The sequence below is a fragment of the Mobula birostris genome, chromosome 19 (genome assembly GCF_030028105.1).
Source record: "Mobula birostris isolate sMobBir1 chromosome 19, sMobBir1.hap1, whole genome shotgun sequence".
NCBI lineage: Eukaryota > Metazoa > Chordata > Chondrichthyes > Myliobatiformes > Myliobatidae > Mobula > Mobula birostris.
In genome coordinates, this window is record NC_092388.1 from 33,816,311 (window position 1) to 33,830,941 (window position 14,631).

The 14,631-nt window shown below is 37.5% G+C and overlaps 1 protein-coding gene and 1 long non-coding RNA gene across 2 annotated transcripts in view; one reads left to right on the top strand and one right to left on the bottom strand.

Moving 5' to 3' along the window:
- The window catches only part of gmds (GDP-mannose 4,6-dehydratase), a 657,689-nt gene that overhangs the window by 465,387 nt on the left and 177,671 nt on the right, over positions 1 to 14,631 (top strand). The window lies entirely within an intron of this gene.
- LOC140212514 (uncharacterized) lies at positions 12,568 to 13,355 on the bottom strand. The gene is made up of 3 exons (XR_011889737.1): positions 13,281 to 13,355; positions 13,092 to 13,158; positions 12,568 to 12,623 (listed from the first exon to the last, which is right to left on the bottom strand). It is a non-coding gene; the product is annotated as an uncharacterized lncRNA (long non-coding RNA).

Below are 14,631 nucleotides of genomic sequence, written 5' to 3' on the forward strand. Positions count from 1 at the left end.
TTAGCCCTTTATAGCACAGTAGCAGTGGAAACACATTTGGTTAGTTAGTTGGATAAGCTAATCACCCCTACTGTTGCGTAAGCTGCCGGTAGCAGGTCGCCAGAGTCCTTTGCCTTGGCCGGTCTTTGAAAACACAGTTAGTGACTGCTAATTATTCTGTGGGTAGACAAGGACTGATGTTTTTCTAGACCAATGAGTTTACAAACCACCTTGAAAACAATTTTTGGGCATTTCACTATTGCTAGAATCATTACAGAGAGTTTTATAAAATTAGGGTGGCATAGTGGTTAGCACAATGCTTTACAGTACAGGGACCTGGGTTCAATTTCCGCTGTCTTGTAAGGAGTTTGTACATTCTCCTTGTGACCGCGTGGGTTTCCTCCCACAGTCTGAAGATGTAATGGTTGGTGGGCTAATTGGTCATTGTAAATTGTCCTGTGATTAGGCTGGGGTTAAATCGGGGGTTGCTGGGCAACGTGGCTTGAAGGGATGGAAGGGCATATTCACCGCTGTATCACAATCAACCAATGATAGAATAGTTTTTCTGACATAAACAGAATAACTGCCAGAAAGTCAGGGGTCAAATTTCCCCCAAATACAAATTTCCTGTTGATTTAAATCAATTGAATTTATTAACTTGTAACTTAATGTGTTTAAGTGTGTAGAACTTGATTCACAATCAAAATCTCTTTTTTTTTCAGTCACTCTCTGTGCTGTTGAGTTTGATATGATCAGTACTTCTATGTTCGTATTTAACTGCCAGGGGCAGAATTTACACAGATATTGTACTGTGAATAGATAATTTCACTTGTATTGTAGCCATATTAATCTGTAGGAGTAAGCAGTATCACAAAGCCCAATGAGTAAAAGTGACATTGAGAGAATGAAGTAACTCGAATGCATAGATATTAATTTGATAGGAATGATCACTTGGAGATGGATTAAGTTTGCTACTGAAATGAAATGCTCATTTGTTTGAGATAGGAGAGACTCTATTACTGGGTTTGATCGTCCAGATTACTATTTTCATTCAGCAGCCAATTAATTCATGTCATTGTTAGCAAAGAAAAATACATCATGTGCCTTTGCCATAAAATAATTACTGAAGCCTTGTGAAAGGAGAAGTGCCATTACCCCAGTGGACCAATTGCTAAGACAACCATTGAACTTCAGGAGCAGATTGCTTATTTGTGTATATATCGTTACTTGAAAACAAAGATGTACATGGTGACATTCAGTTTTACAAGTAAATTGCTGTAATTATAACAACAAGCTTGTTAGCACTCACTGTTCATATAGACTACATCTCCGTGCATGAGCAATTAAACCAGGAAATCCAAAGGCTGTATTGCTGTAGTCCATGCAGATGGCCTCAGTGATGCATATTCACAAGTGAAGCATTAAATATAAATAGGAAACTTTGAGCATTTGTAATTAGAAGTGAATCACATTGACTCGCAAGAAAATCAATGTTGTGGTAATTTGAAAAAAAAGTTTTAATTTTTGTTTTACTATGTTTCACTTACCATATCCCTTATTCTTGTTCTTGTTGGTATGCCTCAATCTTCATTTAATTTCAGGTACAATAAATCAAATACTGTCTATATTTCCTGTTTTTATTTTCTTGGTTTACACTCAATGAAAAAAAAACTATTGAATGAGCATTGTTTCTTGCACTACCTGTAATTGGCAAAATTTTGCTGAAGTGTGTGCCACACTGGATCATCCACCAGATTAGCAAAACTATTTTCAGTCAAGCCCACAAAATGTCTCTGGGCCATACTGAACAACAAAACTTGTTTCCTTGCTGCTGAAAACAAAAACATCGGCCCATATCTGGCAAGGATGATGATGAATATTAATTTGGAAATACCATTATGAATACCATTGGATAAAATTGCAAATAACAAGTCAAGAAGTATTAAAATGCATCTAAAGCTGGTGGTTACTTCAATCTCCATGTGCAATTGTAAAGCCTGTTGGGTCTCTGGTAAGGTGTGATTGTTCATTAGCTGCACAACACAGCAATGCAAATTTAGCAACTTGATAACTTTTTAAAGGAGCTGTTATATTTTTGATACTGGTTTTCTTTTATTGCTTGTCAAAGAGATGCATTGTTAAAAATAGCATTACTGGTGCTTCATGTCACACTCCGTCAAGAAAAAGTGGAATTCTTGCTGATAATCGTGCATTGTTTTGCACAATAGAATTCAAATGCCAGTGGAACTATGAACTTCAGTTTTAAAAAAAAGCTGTTGTGACAGTCCAATTTCACCTTCTGTCTGGGAACTTCATTCTGGTCACCATTCTCTCTAATGGCTCATACAAACCAACACAGCCAGTCAATTCTCGATGCTATTTACTTAGCTAACATCCGTCTTGAGCTGTGTGAACAGTGGGCATTATTGCCGAGATGGAACCAGTTTCAATTAGCACATGCTCTGCAGTGCAACTTTCCTGTGAATCTCATTAGTTTAATTGCCTCCCTCTTGCTTTGTGTATATTTAATCTTACCTAAATTCATTGTAGTGTCAATATAAGAGACAGATGTCTTTGAGTATACCCCCTTTGTAAGTTATAGAAAGCCGTAACAATAATCTTGCATAAAATCATCTTAGAGGAAAATTTGTCCTGTTGTGTTGAAAGTAAGAATATTCATCTTAATTTCAGTGTGGTTTTCAAACAGAAGAAGAATAATTAACAATTTTGGGCTCTAATCCACTATTTTGAGTCTTTTTTGTAATTCATTTTTGGTCTGTAACAGGGAATTTACAAAGCAGGTTTGATCCCAAGATGTATTTCAGAGTTTTATATTGCATGGTAATTGACTAAGCAGCAAAAAAATTGGAGGCTAAAGTTCAGACAAAAACAAGGGTTTACGGTAGACTTAGGAAAACATACAGGAGCTAATTTTAACTTTTCAATCAAATTGACCCAGTCTTTAACCCTGGCAAACATAACTGCAATGTACATCCAAGAGACAATAGTTTGCATACCAGCAGTACACTGGAAACAGATGTCAAAGACAAGTTTATGACAGCAGAATTCCAGTAGAGTTTGGCTATGTTAGATCCATGTTTTTTTTCTTTGCATGTGTGCATATAACTTGTTCTTGGAAGTGAACAACAATTGTTTAATTCCAAGATAACATGTGATATTGCCAAGCTGTAAGGTGAGAGATTTGAAGGCAATTAATAACTATCCGTGCCAACAATTGTTTTCTGAGAAGGGAGAAGTCTTAGAAACAAAATTACATGTTGATGAATCATCTGATATCAGTCACTAGTCTTGGTAAAACATTACTTCCACTGATCATGAAGTAACAAAACTGAACATTTGTTAAATAGTCAGAAAAAATGATACAAATATTAAAAATGTTGTACTGAAATACTTGATCTGAACATTAATTCAATTAAGTGTGCTATTACACAGGGGATAATTACAGCAAACCAGTTCATGAAATGTTAAGGTACTTTTGTACTTTAGGACTTTTGATTTTAAGCAAATATTTAGTATAAAATGAGAGTAATCTACCATACATTGTGAAAACAGATAGCTGCGTGGAAAAAGTGACTTGCACACAGATCGCAAAAAAACAGGAAATTATAATCAATGGAGAGGCAGTAATCATCTGGTTCTGTAGGTGCCAAGGGAGACAGTGGAATGCTAAGCTAAATGAATATGAGGATAATTGGCTGAGATAATGAAAATAATGCAGTGAGTTTGTCATTTTCTAATGAGATTATTGGATATACAAGGGATAAGAGTCAGAATAAATGTTGAGTTAAACTCTTCATATTCAAAGTTCAAAGTAAATTTATTATCAAAGTACATATGTGTTACCATATGTGACCCTGTGATTCATTCTCTAACGGGCAATCACAGTAAATACAAGTAATAAAATAGTATCAATGAAAAACTGCACTTAACAGAACAGGCAAACAACCAATGTGCAAAGGGCACAAACTGTGCAAATACAAAAAGAAATAATACTAATGATGATAATAATAATAATAAATAATAATCAATAAATATTGACAACATGAGTTGAGCAGTCCTTGAAAGTGAGTTCATAGTTTGTGGGAACAGTTCAGTGATGGGCGAGTGAAGTTATCCGCTCTGGTTCAAGAGCCTGATAGTAAAGAGATAACGACTGTTCCAGAACATGGTGGTGTGCATTCTGAGGCTTCTGTACTTTCTTCCCGATGACAGCAATGAGAAGAGTGCATGGCCTGGATGTTGGGCATCCTTAAAAGTGGATGCTGCTTTCGTGTGACAGTGCTCCGTGTAGATGTGCTCAGTGGTGGGTAGGGCTTTAACTGTGATGGACTGAGCCATATCCACTACCTTTTGTAGGATTTTTCATTCAAGGGCATTCGTATTTCCGTACCAGGCCGTGATGCAACCCGTCAATATACTCTGCCCACACATCTGTACAAGTTTGTCAAAGTTTTAGATGACATGTCGAAACTTTGCAAACCTCTAGAAAGTAGAGCTACTGCTGTGCTTTCTTTGTAATGGTACTTACGTGTTGGACACAGGACACATCCTCTGAAATGATAACACCAAGGAATTTAAAATTGCTGATCCTCTCTACCTCTGATTCCCCCAATGAAGACTGGTTCATGGACCTCTGGTTTCCTCCTCCTGAAGTCAATAATCAGCTTCTTGTTCTTGCTGACATTGAGTGAGAGATTATTGTTGTGGCACCACTCACCCAGATTTTCAATCTCCCTCCTATATGCTGATTCGTCACCACCTTTGATTCAGTCAGCGACAGTGCTGTCATCAGCAAACTTAAATATTCCAGATAATTATATTAATTTGGCTTTGTTTTAATTGGAAAAGAAGTTGACAGGTGATATGTTTGTGGTGTTTAAAATTTTTAAGGAAATAAGATTGCGTGGACTGACTATTTTATCCTGCCTAGACAGTAAAACCAGAAACCTTGGTCTGACCCTGCAGAAGGAAACCTACAGAAACAAAGACCCAGGTCTTCCTGTTAACCTTTCAGTGAAAAGCAGAAACTCCACTCAGAACCAGCATCTCTTTACCAATAGAAATTCACGATCCTTGAGTGAAGGTGAAGCCCTCAAGCCTACACCCATCCATCAATCAATCTCAGAACAACTGTTTTCTGCCATGCAACTCTTTATGGGCTTCAGTAGGGGACCACAAGCTGTTGTAAACTTCCCAGCACTTGGCCTGCGACAAGTGAACCTGCCTGCAGTTAATATGGACAGAAGCAGGCAATGATTTCTTTCCATATTTACGTAACTGAGTGGAGTTAATTGTTTTTAATTGTTTTATTCCTTTTGCAAGCCTTTTTTTAACTTTAGGCTTCTTAACTTTTAAAATAAATCTGTAGTTTTTTTTAATAGGTCTTGAGCATTTGGAATGCTTGTAAATGTTGGGGACATTAGCAAAACATCAATTTCAATGACAACATTGACAGCCAGTGAGCTATCCCAAGTCTATCTTGTGGGTGAGCCATGTCACTTGCAATATGCTGAACGTCCTTGATCAGTTTGGACTGAGTTTTCCAGAGGAAATTGGAAGCACAAATCCCATTCATGGCTAGAATCAACACCTGTCTAAGCAAGGGCCAGGAACTGTAGTGTGCCTATTGCCACAATAGATCTCTAATGGAAGCAATTGCACTGGCTGTCTACTTGGCGTTGGATCACATGGGGGGTAGTAATATTTATGTCATGCTGCTCTTTATTGAATACAACTCAGTGTTGAACACATTCATACCATTAGTTCCAATCAAAAGGCTCCAAAACCTGGGCCTCTGTACCTCCCTCTGCAACTGGATCCCTGACTTCCTCACTGGGAGACCGCAGTCTGTGCAGATCAGTGAAAACATCTCATCCAGCTGACAATCAATACTGGCACACCTCAAGAATGCATGCTTAGCCCACTGCTCTACGTTCTCTACACCCACAACTATGTAGCTAAGCACAATTCAAACACTATCTTTAAATTTGCTGATGACACAACTATTGTTGGCAGAATTTCAGATGGTGATGAGATAGATCAGCTGGCTGAGTGGTGTCGCAGCAACAACCTTGTACTCAACATCAGTAAGACCAAGGAATTGATCATGGATTTCTGAAAGGGGGCATTGAGGGAACACACACCAGTCCTCATAAAGGGATCAGAAGTTGAAAGGATGAACAGTTTCAAATTCCTGGTTGTCAACATCTCTGAAGATCTTTCCTGGGTCTTACATATTGACGCAATTTCAAAGAAGGCATGGCAGCAGCTATATTTCATTAGGAGTTTAAGGAAAATTGGTATGTCACCAAAGACACTCACTAATTTCTACAGATATACCATGGAGAGCATTCTAACTGGTGGCATCCACCATCTGGTATGGAAAGGTTATTGCGCAGGATCTGAAAAGATGCAGAATGTTGTATACTCAGCCAGCTCCATTATGGGCACTGGCCTCCCTCTCATACAGGAAACCTTCAAAAGGCAATGCCTCAAAAAGGCAGCATCCATCATTAAGGACCCCTGTCACCCAGGACATGCCCTCTTCTGATTGGTACCATCAAGGTGGCGGTACAGGAGACTGAAGACACACACTCAATGTGTCAGGAACAGCTTCTTCCCCTCCACCATCAGATTTCTGAATGGACAGTGAATCCAGGAACACTGCTTCAGTATTTCTTCCCAACCCTTATGCACTATTTATTTAATTTATTTTTATGTATCGTTTCATTATAATTTATAGTTTTTATTGCAAAGTACTGCTTCTGCAAAACAACAAATTTCACATCATATGCTGGGATATTAAACCTGATTCTGATTCTGATTGTGATTACAAGTTTTAAGGGCGGAAAATAGACCGCTCAGCAGAAGATGCTGATAATATTTCATTCAGCAATCACTGTTCAGTTTTTCAACAGATTTTCTAGAGAGCTAGAAGAAGTGGTTTGTATTCATAAATTCAAGTGCAAATTTAATATATTTCAGAAAATATTTTGGGGAACAGTAATATTCTTGATTGGTCAGGGCATGCAGGGATACGGGGAGAAGACAGGAGACTAGGGCTGAGAGGAAAATTGGATCAGCCATGATGAAATGGTGGAGCAGACTTAATGAGCCATATGGCCTAATTCTGCTCCTATATGTTATGGTCTTATGGTCTTATAAGTATTTTGAGACATGACATGTTCACTTACACATTTAAATCGAACAGTTAATTTTGAAGCTGTTATTCCCAGGTTTCCATCACTTTTTTAACTCTTTTTTTCCCCCTAAAGTAGCATGCTATTCTATCATCTTTGTAGCACTATCAAAATTAATGTTTTAAATAAGACTATCAATCGTAATAATACTTTGCTTGCCTATTCAAGTATGACATGCAGGGCACTGAAGGCACATTCCTAAGCATGTGTTTCCTGCTTACCATACTAGAGGCTTAGGAAATTGTGGAAAAAACACTAAGAATGAAAGATCAATATGCTGTGGTTGTCTGTTTAGTAATGTTAAATCACTCAATCTCAGCATTTATAATGACTAACTCATTTTATTTTGTATTGATGCTGTAACAATTATCATGACATGGATTCTGATTACAACCCTTAGAGTAAATATCAAATTATTTAATGTCATCGCACTATCCCTTTCCAGAGTAAATCTGGTGTCATCACATGATAACTGCATTCCTTGACTCAAGCCATCTGTGTTAGTCTACATCAATACTTATGTCTGCAGATTTTTCTCTATCTTCTGGCCAACTCTAACCAGCCTTTCCTGAAAGCTTATGTTGGCTCCATCTGTGACCTTTCACCCTTATTTCTACTCCAGCTGTGATCTTTCCCACGCATTTGACCCCACTCGAGCCTCAACCTTTCCCATTCATTTATTTGTGGTCTCTTTGTATAAATCTACAGTTCTATTTGACTTTGCTTATCCCTTTTTCATGATTTTTCAGCATGGTCTTCTTCGCTGCAATGTTTCTTTTCTCTGACAGCCTAGCTATCTAAGCAGAACTTTGAGATCAACTTAAGACTGATGTTATGAACACCAGTGATAAAAGTGCATGTATACCCCCGAGCTGGAATTAACACATATGTTAGAGCAGGCTATTCAACTCTATAGTATATCTGTAGTGCCTCTTGCTTTAACTGCAATGATACAATCTTGCCTGGAGGTTTCCTATACTGATTTCTTGGCCTGTTTAACAATTTCCTCCCATCCAAAGTACAGGATATGCTTCCAATGGGAAGTTCCTACCTACAGAAGAACTTTTAACAGGAAACTCAACCTCAGATTGTCTAGGACAAAGTAATTTAGCATTTGTTGTTTAATCATGTGTAACACTAGTGATGTACTCTTAATTATATATGCACAGATTCAGAGAATCGATTGAGACTTGATGCAAGATATCAGATAGAAATTTTCTCACAAAGGCATCACTGAATTAATGCTGTGATTTCTTTTTTTTCATTTGTAACATTTACATTTATGCTGTAAAGCTATCTCTTCAATATTTACTTTCCAAAAATGGTAAGTTCCATCATAGTTCTAATGTAGTGAATGTGAAATGATGTGCTCACGGCCATTTCAGATGGCAGTCTCCATTACCAAACTATTCTATGTGGGCATTGATAATCAGTATCAATGTGAATGATCTCCACACAACTTCTTTGCTTTACTTAATGAGTGAAAAACTGAAGAAATACTCACTTTCTCAAATATTTAGAAAACACAGTGTTAGTATGTTCAGAATTGCTCATACGGTATATAGTTAAAATCTTTTGACCCCCCCCCCCTTTGGCATTTACTGCTAGAGCACAGCCTAAAATGCAGAATTATGGAACAAGAAGGCTCATATCTTTTCCAGTTAACTTTCTTGGAATAGTATTCATATCATTTTAAGACTCATTCAAGAGGACAAGAATATTTAATCAAGGATGTACTGCTGAGATTTTCTATAGTATTGCTCAGATTGCATTTGGAATATTGTGAGAAATTTTGGACCCTGTATCTAAGTGAAGAAATACTGGTCCTGAGGATGTTCACAGGAATGATCCTTGGAATGAAGATTTTAGCATTTGAAAAATGCTTGATGGCACTGAGCCTATACTCAATGGAGTTCGGAAGAATGAGGGAGGATATCATTGTACCCTACTAAGTATTGGAATGCCTGGATCAAGTGGAATTGGAGAGGATGTTTCTGTTAGTAGAGTAGTCTAGAATCCCAGAGTCTAAGACCTCCATAAGGTGATATCTCAAAAAGCTGGTCTCTATCATTAAGACCCCCTCAAAAATAAGAAGAGAGTATCACCTAGGACATGCCCTCTTCTCATTGCTACCATCAAGGAGGAGGTACACGAGCCTGAAGACGCACACTCAATGTTTTAAGATCAACTTCTTCACCTCTGCCATCACATTTCTGAATGAACAATGAACCCATGTACACTGCATCAATATTTTTTTCCTCTCTTTTTGCACAACTTATTAAATTAAATTTTTTTAAAATATATTTCTTATTGTAATTTTTATTCTTGTTATGTATTGTAATGTACTGCTGCCACAAAACAACAAACTTCACGACATATACCAGTGATATTAAACCTGATTCTGATTCTGGTTCTGAAGTGAGACAGAGAGGAATTTCTTCACCCAGAGCGTTGGGAATCTGTGGATTTCCTTACCTCAGAAGGCTATGGAGGCCAAGTCATTGTGCGTATTTAAGGCAGAGATTGACAGGTTCCTTGCTCGTAAAGAGGTTAAGAGTTATTCAAAGAAGATGGGACAATGTGGCTGAAAAAAATCAGCCATGATTGACTCGTGGAGCAGACCCAATGGACCAAATAGCTTAATTTTGTTTGTACATTTTATGGTCTTCCATATAATTAGATCATTCTTCTTTCTTTTACCTCACCACCTCTTTACAGCTGTATTTTCTGTACTCCCCTTAATGGTCAAAATTGAGTTGACCTTTGAGTTTTTCCTTCAATTTCCCTCTAATTCTTCTATTCACTAACTTAAATCTAAGTTCTTTAACTGCAGATTTATTTGTTAATGGAAATAGTTCTTTTCTGTAAATCAAACACTTAATATAAGTCTCTCCTTGGAATCATACAAATATAAGAAATAGAAGCAGGAGTCAGTCTTGAGGCCCCTCAAACTAGCTCTGAGACTTAATAAAATGCAGATCTCTTCTTGGCCTCAGCTCCCTTTTTCTGCCTATTCCTCATAACCCAAAACACTTTAGTACAAAACTCTTTCTCTCCTGACATTTTGTGTAGTCAATGAATTAGCCGCCAAAACTCTGTGAAGGGGATTTCACTGAGAGAAAAACTCTTCTCTGATATCTTTTATTCCAAATCCATCCCATATCAATTGTTTCTATCTCGTATCTTCTGGATTCTCCCATACCAGAAAACTTCATCTCGACATTTATTCTGTCTAGCTCCCTCAGAACCTTGTATATGTCATATAAAATACATCTGATTCTTCTAACTTTTAACACCAATTGTTCAACTTGCTCAGCCTCTTCTCATAAAACGAAACAATACCATCATTCCAGAAACCAGCCCAACAAATTGCCTCTGAACTGCCTTCAATGTAACTATGCCCTTTTTAGGAAGGAACTAAAACTCTATACAGTACTCCAAGTGTGATCTCATCCAAGCTTAAAACAGATGCAGCCCAACTTCTATACTCTATCCATTATGCCTTTCTAAGTAATTCTGGAATTTACATGCTAATTTTCTTTATTACCTGTGCATAAAAACAAAATCACTCTGTACAGCAGCATTCTATAGTCTCTTTCAATCCTGTTTTTCCCATCTTTCTACTATCAGCATATTTGGTTACAACACACTCCTTTCCTTAACCAAGTCATTGATATAAACTGCAGTTAGTTGAGAACCCAGCCCTGACTTTTACAGCACTCCAATTATTACAGTCTGCAATCTAGAAATAACCCATTTACACATTTTAGCCAATTGCAGTCCCTCATCCACATTACCCATGTACCATGAACTCTTACACTGTAAGTGACTTTTTATGTGACATTGTAGTGAATACCTTTTGAAAATTCAAATCCATTACATAAGCTTGTTCCCTTTTATCCAGTCTGCTGTATAGGTCCTCCAAGAATTCTAACAATTTTGTCATGCACAATGTCCTTTTCATTAAGTGAAAACAAGAAAAAAACTACCGATTCAAGACATCTAAAATAAAAACAAAGACAAAAATGCTGGAAGCGCTCAGCTGGGTCAGGTTGTATTTGTGGGAAGAGAAGCAGAGTTAATGATTCCAGTTGAAGACAATGCAGCCTGGCAGGCAGAGGTTTTCCAGCATTTTCTGATTTTATTCTCAAAACGATATTGTCTCTTCTTGACTGTATTATGATTTCCAAATGACCTTCAAATGGTTCTTTTATAACAGATTCCACTTTTCCAAAGAAAATTCCAGCTTATCGGTCTTTCCCATTGACAATACTTATTCAGCTGTGGCAACATCTTTAATCACCCTCTCTGATGCAATTACGTCCTCTTTGCAGTGTGGTGACCAGAATTATACACAACTTACTTATCTATATCCTAACAAATTTTATGCAGTTCTACCATGCCCTCTCTATTCTTGTATACTGTGCCTCAATCAACAAAAGCAAGTATCTGTGGGCCCTCTTGGCTATCTTTGCAAATTTGTGTACTTTCACTCTATGATCCCCCAGTTCTCTTCAATTCGTAATGTCTAAGTACCTATGTGCTGTGATGAAGGTACTCCAAGAAAAAAATATTAACTTTATTTCTCTTAGCAGAGATGCTACCTATGCTCCCTATTATTATTTATCTTGTATTCCTTTGTCTGGTTTTCCTTTACATTCCACATATCTGAATTGGACTGTACTTGTTATTTTTTGTTCATCCAACCCAAATAAAATCTTGGTGTATTATCACATTAAAGTTCAAAGTTCAAAATAAATTTATTATCAACGTACATATATTTCACCATATACAACACTGAAATTCATTTTCTTGCAAGCATACACAGTAAATCCCAGAAACACAATAGAATCTGTGAAAGACTGCACCCAACAGGAAGGGCAAACAACCAACGTGCAAAAGACAAACTGTGCAAATACAAAAGAAATAATAATAATATGTGTAGATTCTTTGAAAGTGGGTCCATAGGTTGTTGGAACAGTTCAGTGATGGGGTGAATGAAGTTATCCCCTCTGCTTCAAGAGACTGATGGTTGAGGAGTAATGACTGTTCCTGAACTTGGTGGTGTAGGTCCTGATGGCAGCAATAAGAAGAGAGCGTGGCCTAGATGTTGGAGGTCCTTAAAAATGGATGCTGCTTTCCTGCAACAGTGCTCCATGTAGATGTGTTCAATGGTGGGTAGGGCTTTAACCGTGATGCACTGGGCGGTACCCACTACTTTTTGTTGGATTTTCCATCCAAGGGCATTAGTGTTTCCATAAGAGGCTGTGATGCAACCAGTCAATATTCTCTCCACCACACATCTATAGAAGTTTCTCAACATTTTAGATGCCATGCCGAATCTTTGCAAACCTTTAAGGAAGTAGAGGCACAGCTATGCTTTCTTTGTAATGACATTTACGTGCTGGACCCAGGACAGATTTTCTGAAATGATAACACCAAGGAATTTAAAGTTGCTGACCCATTCCACCTCTGGTCCCCTGATGACAACTGGTTCATGGACCTCCGGTTTCCTACTCCTGAAATCAATAATCAGTTCCTTGGTTTTGCTGGCCAAGCACAATCTTGAATTTTGCACTGGAAAACTGATACAATATAATTCATGCCAAGTTTTCAGATTGCTGTGGTCCATGTATTATTTTACTGTAAAATTTACCAGACAGGACTGAATAAAAGTAAAGGGGAATCAAATGTATTTTATATTTCTGTAAGTAAGTTGCTATTGAATTTGCCAAGTACTTACTAGGAAAATAATTGGTTAATGTTGCAGTTTTTTTTATTTGGAAGAAGTACAAAACCTGTATTGGGCTTTTTCAAGCTGTCACGGAGAAAAAAAAATCATGAGGTTCTTTATTACTTATAAATGTTTTAAATATTTTATTTTCCTCTTACCTGTTTTCTCCCTTTCTCAGCTACCTTGAAGGCAGTGATTCCTTCCTGAGGTCCTGTTTCACGTCTCCTGTCAATGATGAGTACAAGGCTTACAATATGCAATTCAGAAAATCATCAAAGACTGATGCAGTCTCTCAAAACATGACAACTAAAAGCAGTTCTGAATATAGAGTGAAAAATTGCTATTACAGTGTGGTTGCTCTGGGAACCAAGCTTGTCACAACTTAAGCTGCAAGTAAATGCAGTTCTGCTGCTGAGTAGCATGTGTCTTGCTTGCAGAACTTGAAGCCAACATCAACATTTAGAAACTGAGGGGGCGTGGTATGGATCAGGTTGGGGGAGGTTTGGAGAAAAGAAAAATTGGAAGATTGTCTCCAGCTCTCTTTTTAAAGAACGTGGACCATTATAGACATTGCTATTTTCCTGTCAGTAGCATAATGTAATGTGTACTGTTACACTGAAGCTTTTTTCTCACCCTTCCAAAAGTGGCAGGACATGAATTTTCATCTGTGATTTCTCACACTGTTACCAGTTCAGTGGAGGCCAGACTCCCAAAGGGAGGAAGGAAAAAATCAGTTACGCTGTGGCATTATCGCATGTCCCTGGAGCTAGCTGTTGAGAATCATTGATTGTGGCATGGGAACTGATCTCTGTTCCATTCTCTTTGCCTGTGAAGGTGCCTTTAAAGTAGTAACACACAAAAAGAATTCATAGTTCTGAAAGAAGCTTAAATAGAAACTCAAAGCTTAATGTCATCTCGCCATACCTTGTATTGGTGAAAAGATGCAGTTTATTTTTTTGGTAAAATATTAAATACTGAATTCTGAATGTTTGCATCCTGGCTATGTACGGTATGAGGCTTTTTTTTTGTTCAACACAATGAGATAAAACTTTATACAATAGTAAAGCTGAGTGCCCCTTTTTCAGTGTGAGCAGGAAAAGGAAATGAGAAGCTGATCAAGTCCACATCCCCTTTGCAGAAGGGCATTTTGATTAACCAACTGTACAAAAGACAAAATACTCTGACTAACTAGGGATACAGAGATGATAAAAAATTGGATATACCAGCCATTTGCTTATGATAAGGGTTGTTGTGTGCTGAAGTGCTGGCACTATATTTCAGTGGCATAATGTCACCTTCGTGTGAACATTGTTTCGCTTATTAGTTTGTAAATCTGGTGATAAGTGACTTGTCAGCAACTATTGTTACCAATAGCAGAAAGCTTGAAATGTTTAAGCTAAGCCAACAGGAAGTTCAAAAACACTTTAAAACAGTTATGATTATCAACACAACATTGTGCTGCTTGCTTCCCATTGCCTCCACCCCTATAAAATCACCACCCAAAACAAGAAATGCCGTTAGTTAAAAAAGTCTGTGATTTGATTTGACCCAGAATAACTTATAATCAAGAGAAAGTATTTAGCATAAAATAAAATTTTCCTTGAGTTTTCTCATTTGTTGTACTGATTGATAAAGTAGATTGTGCATGGATTGAATCCCAGCAGCATACTGTGTGAGAACTATAGGTGTTTGTTGCTT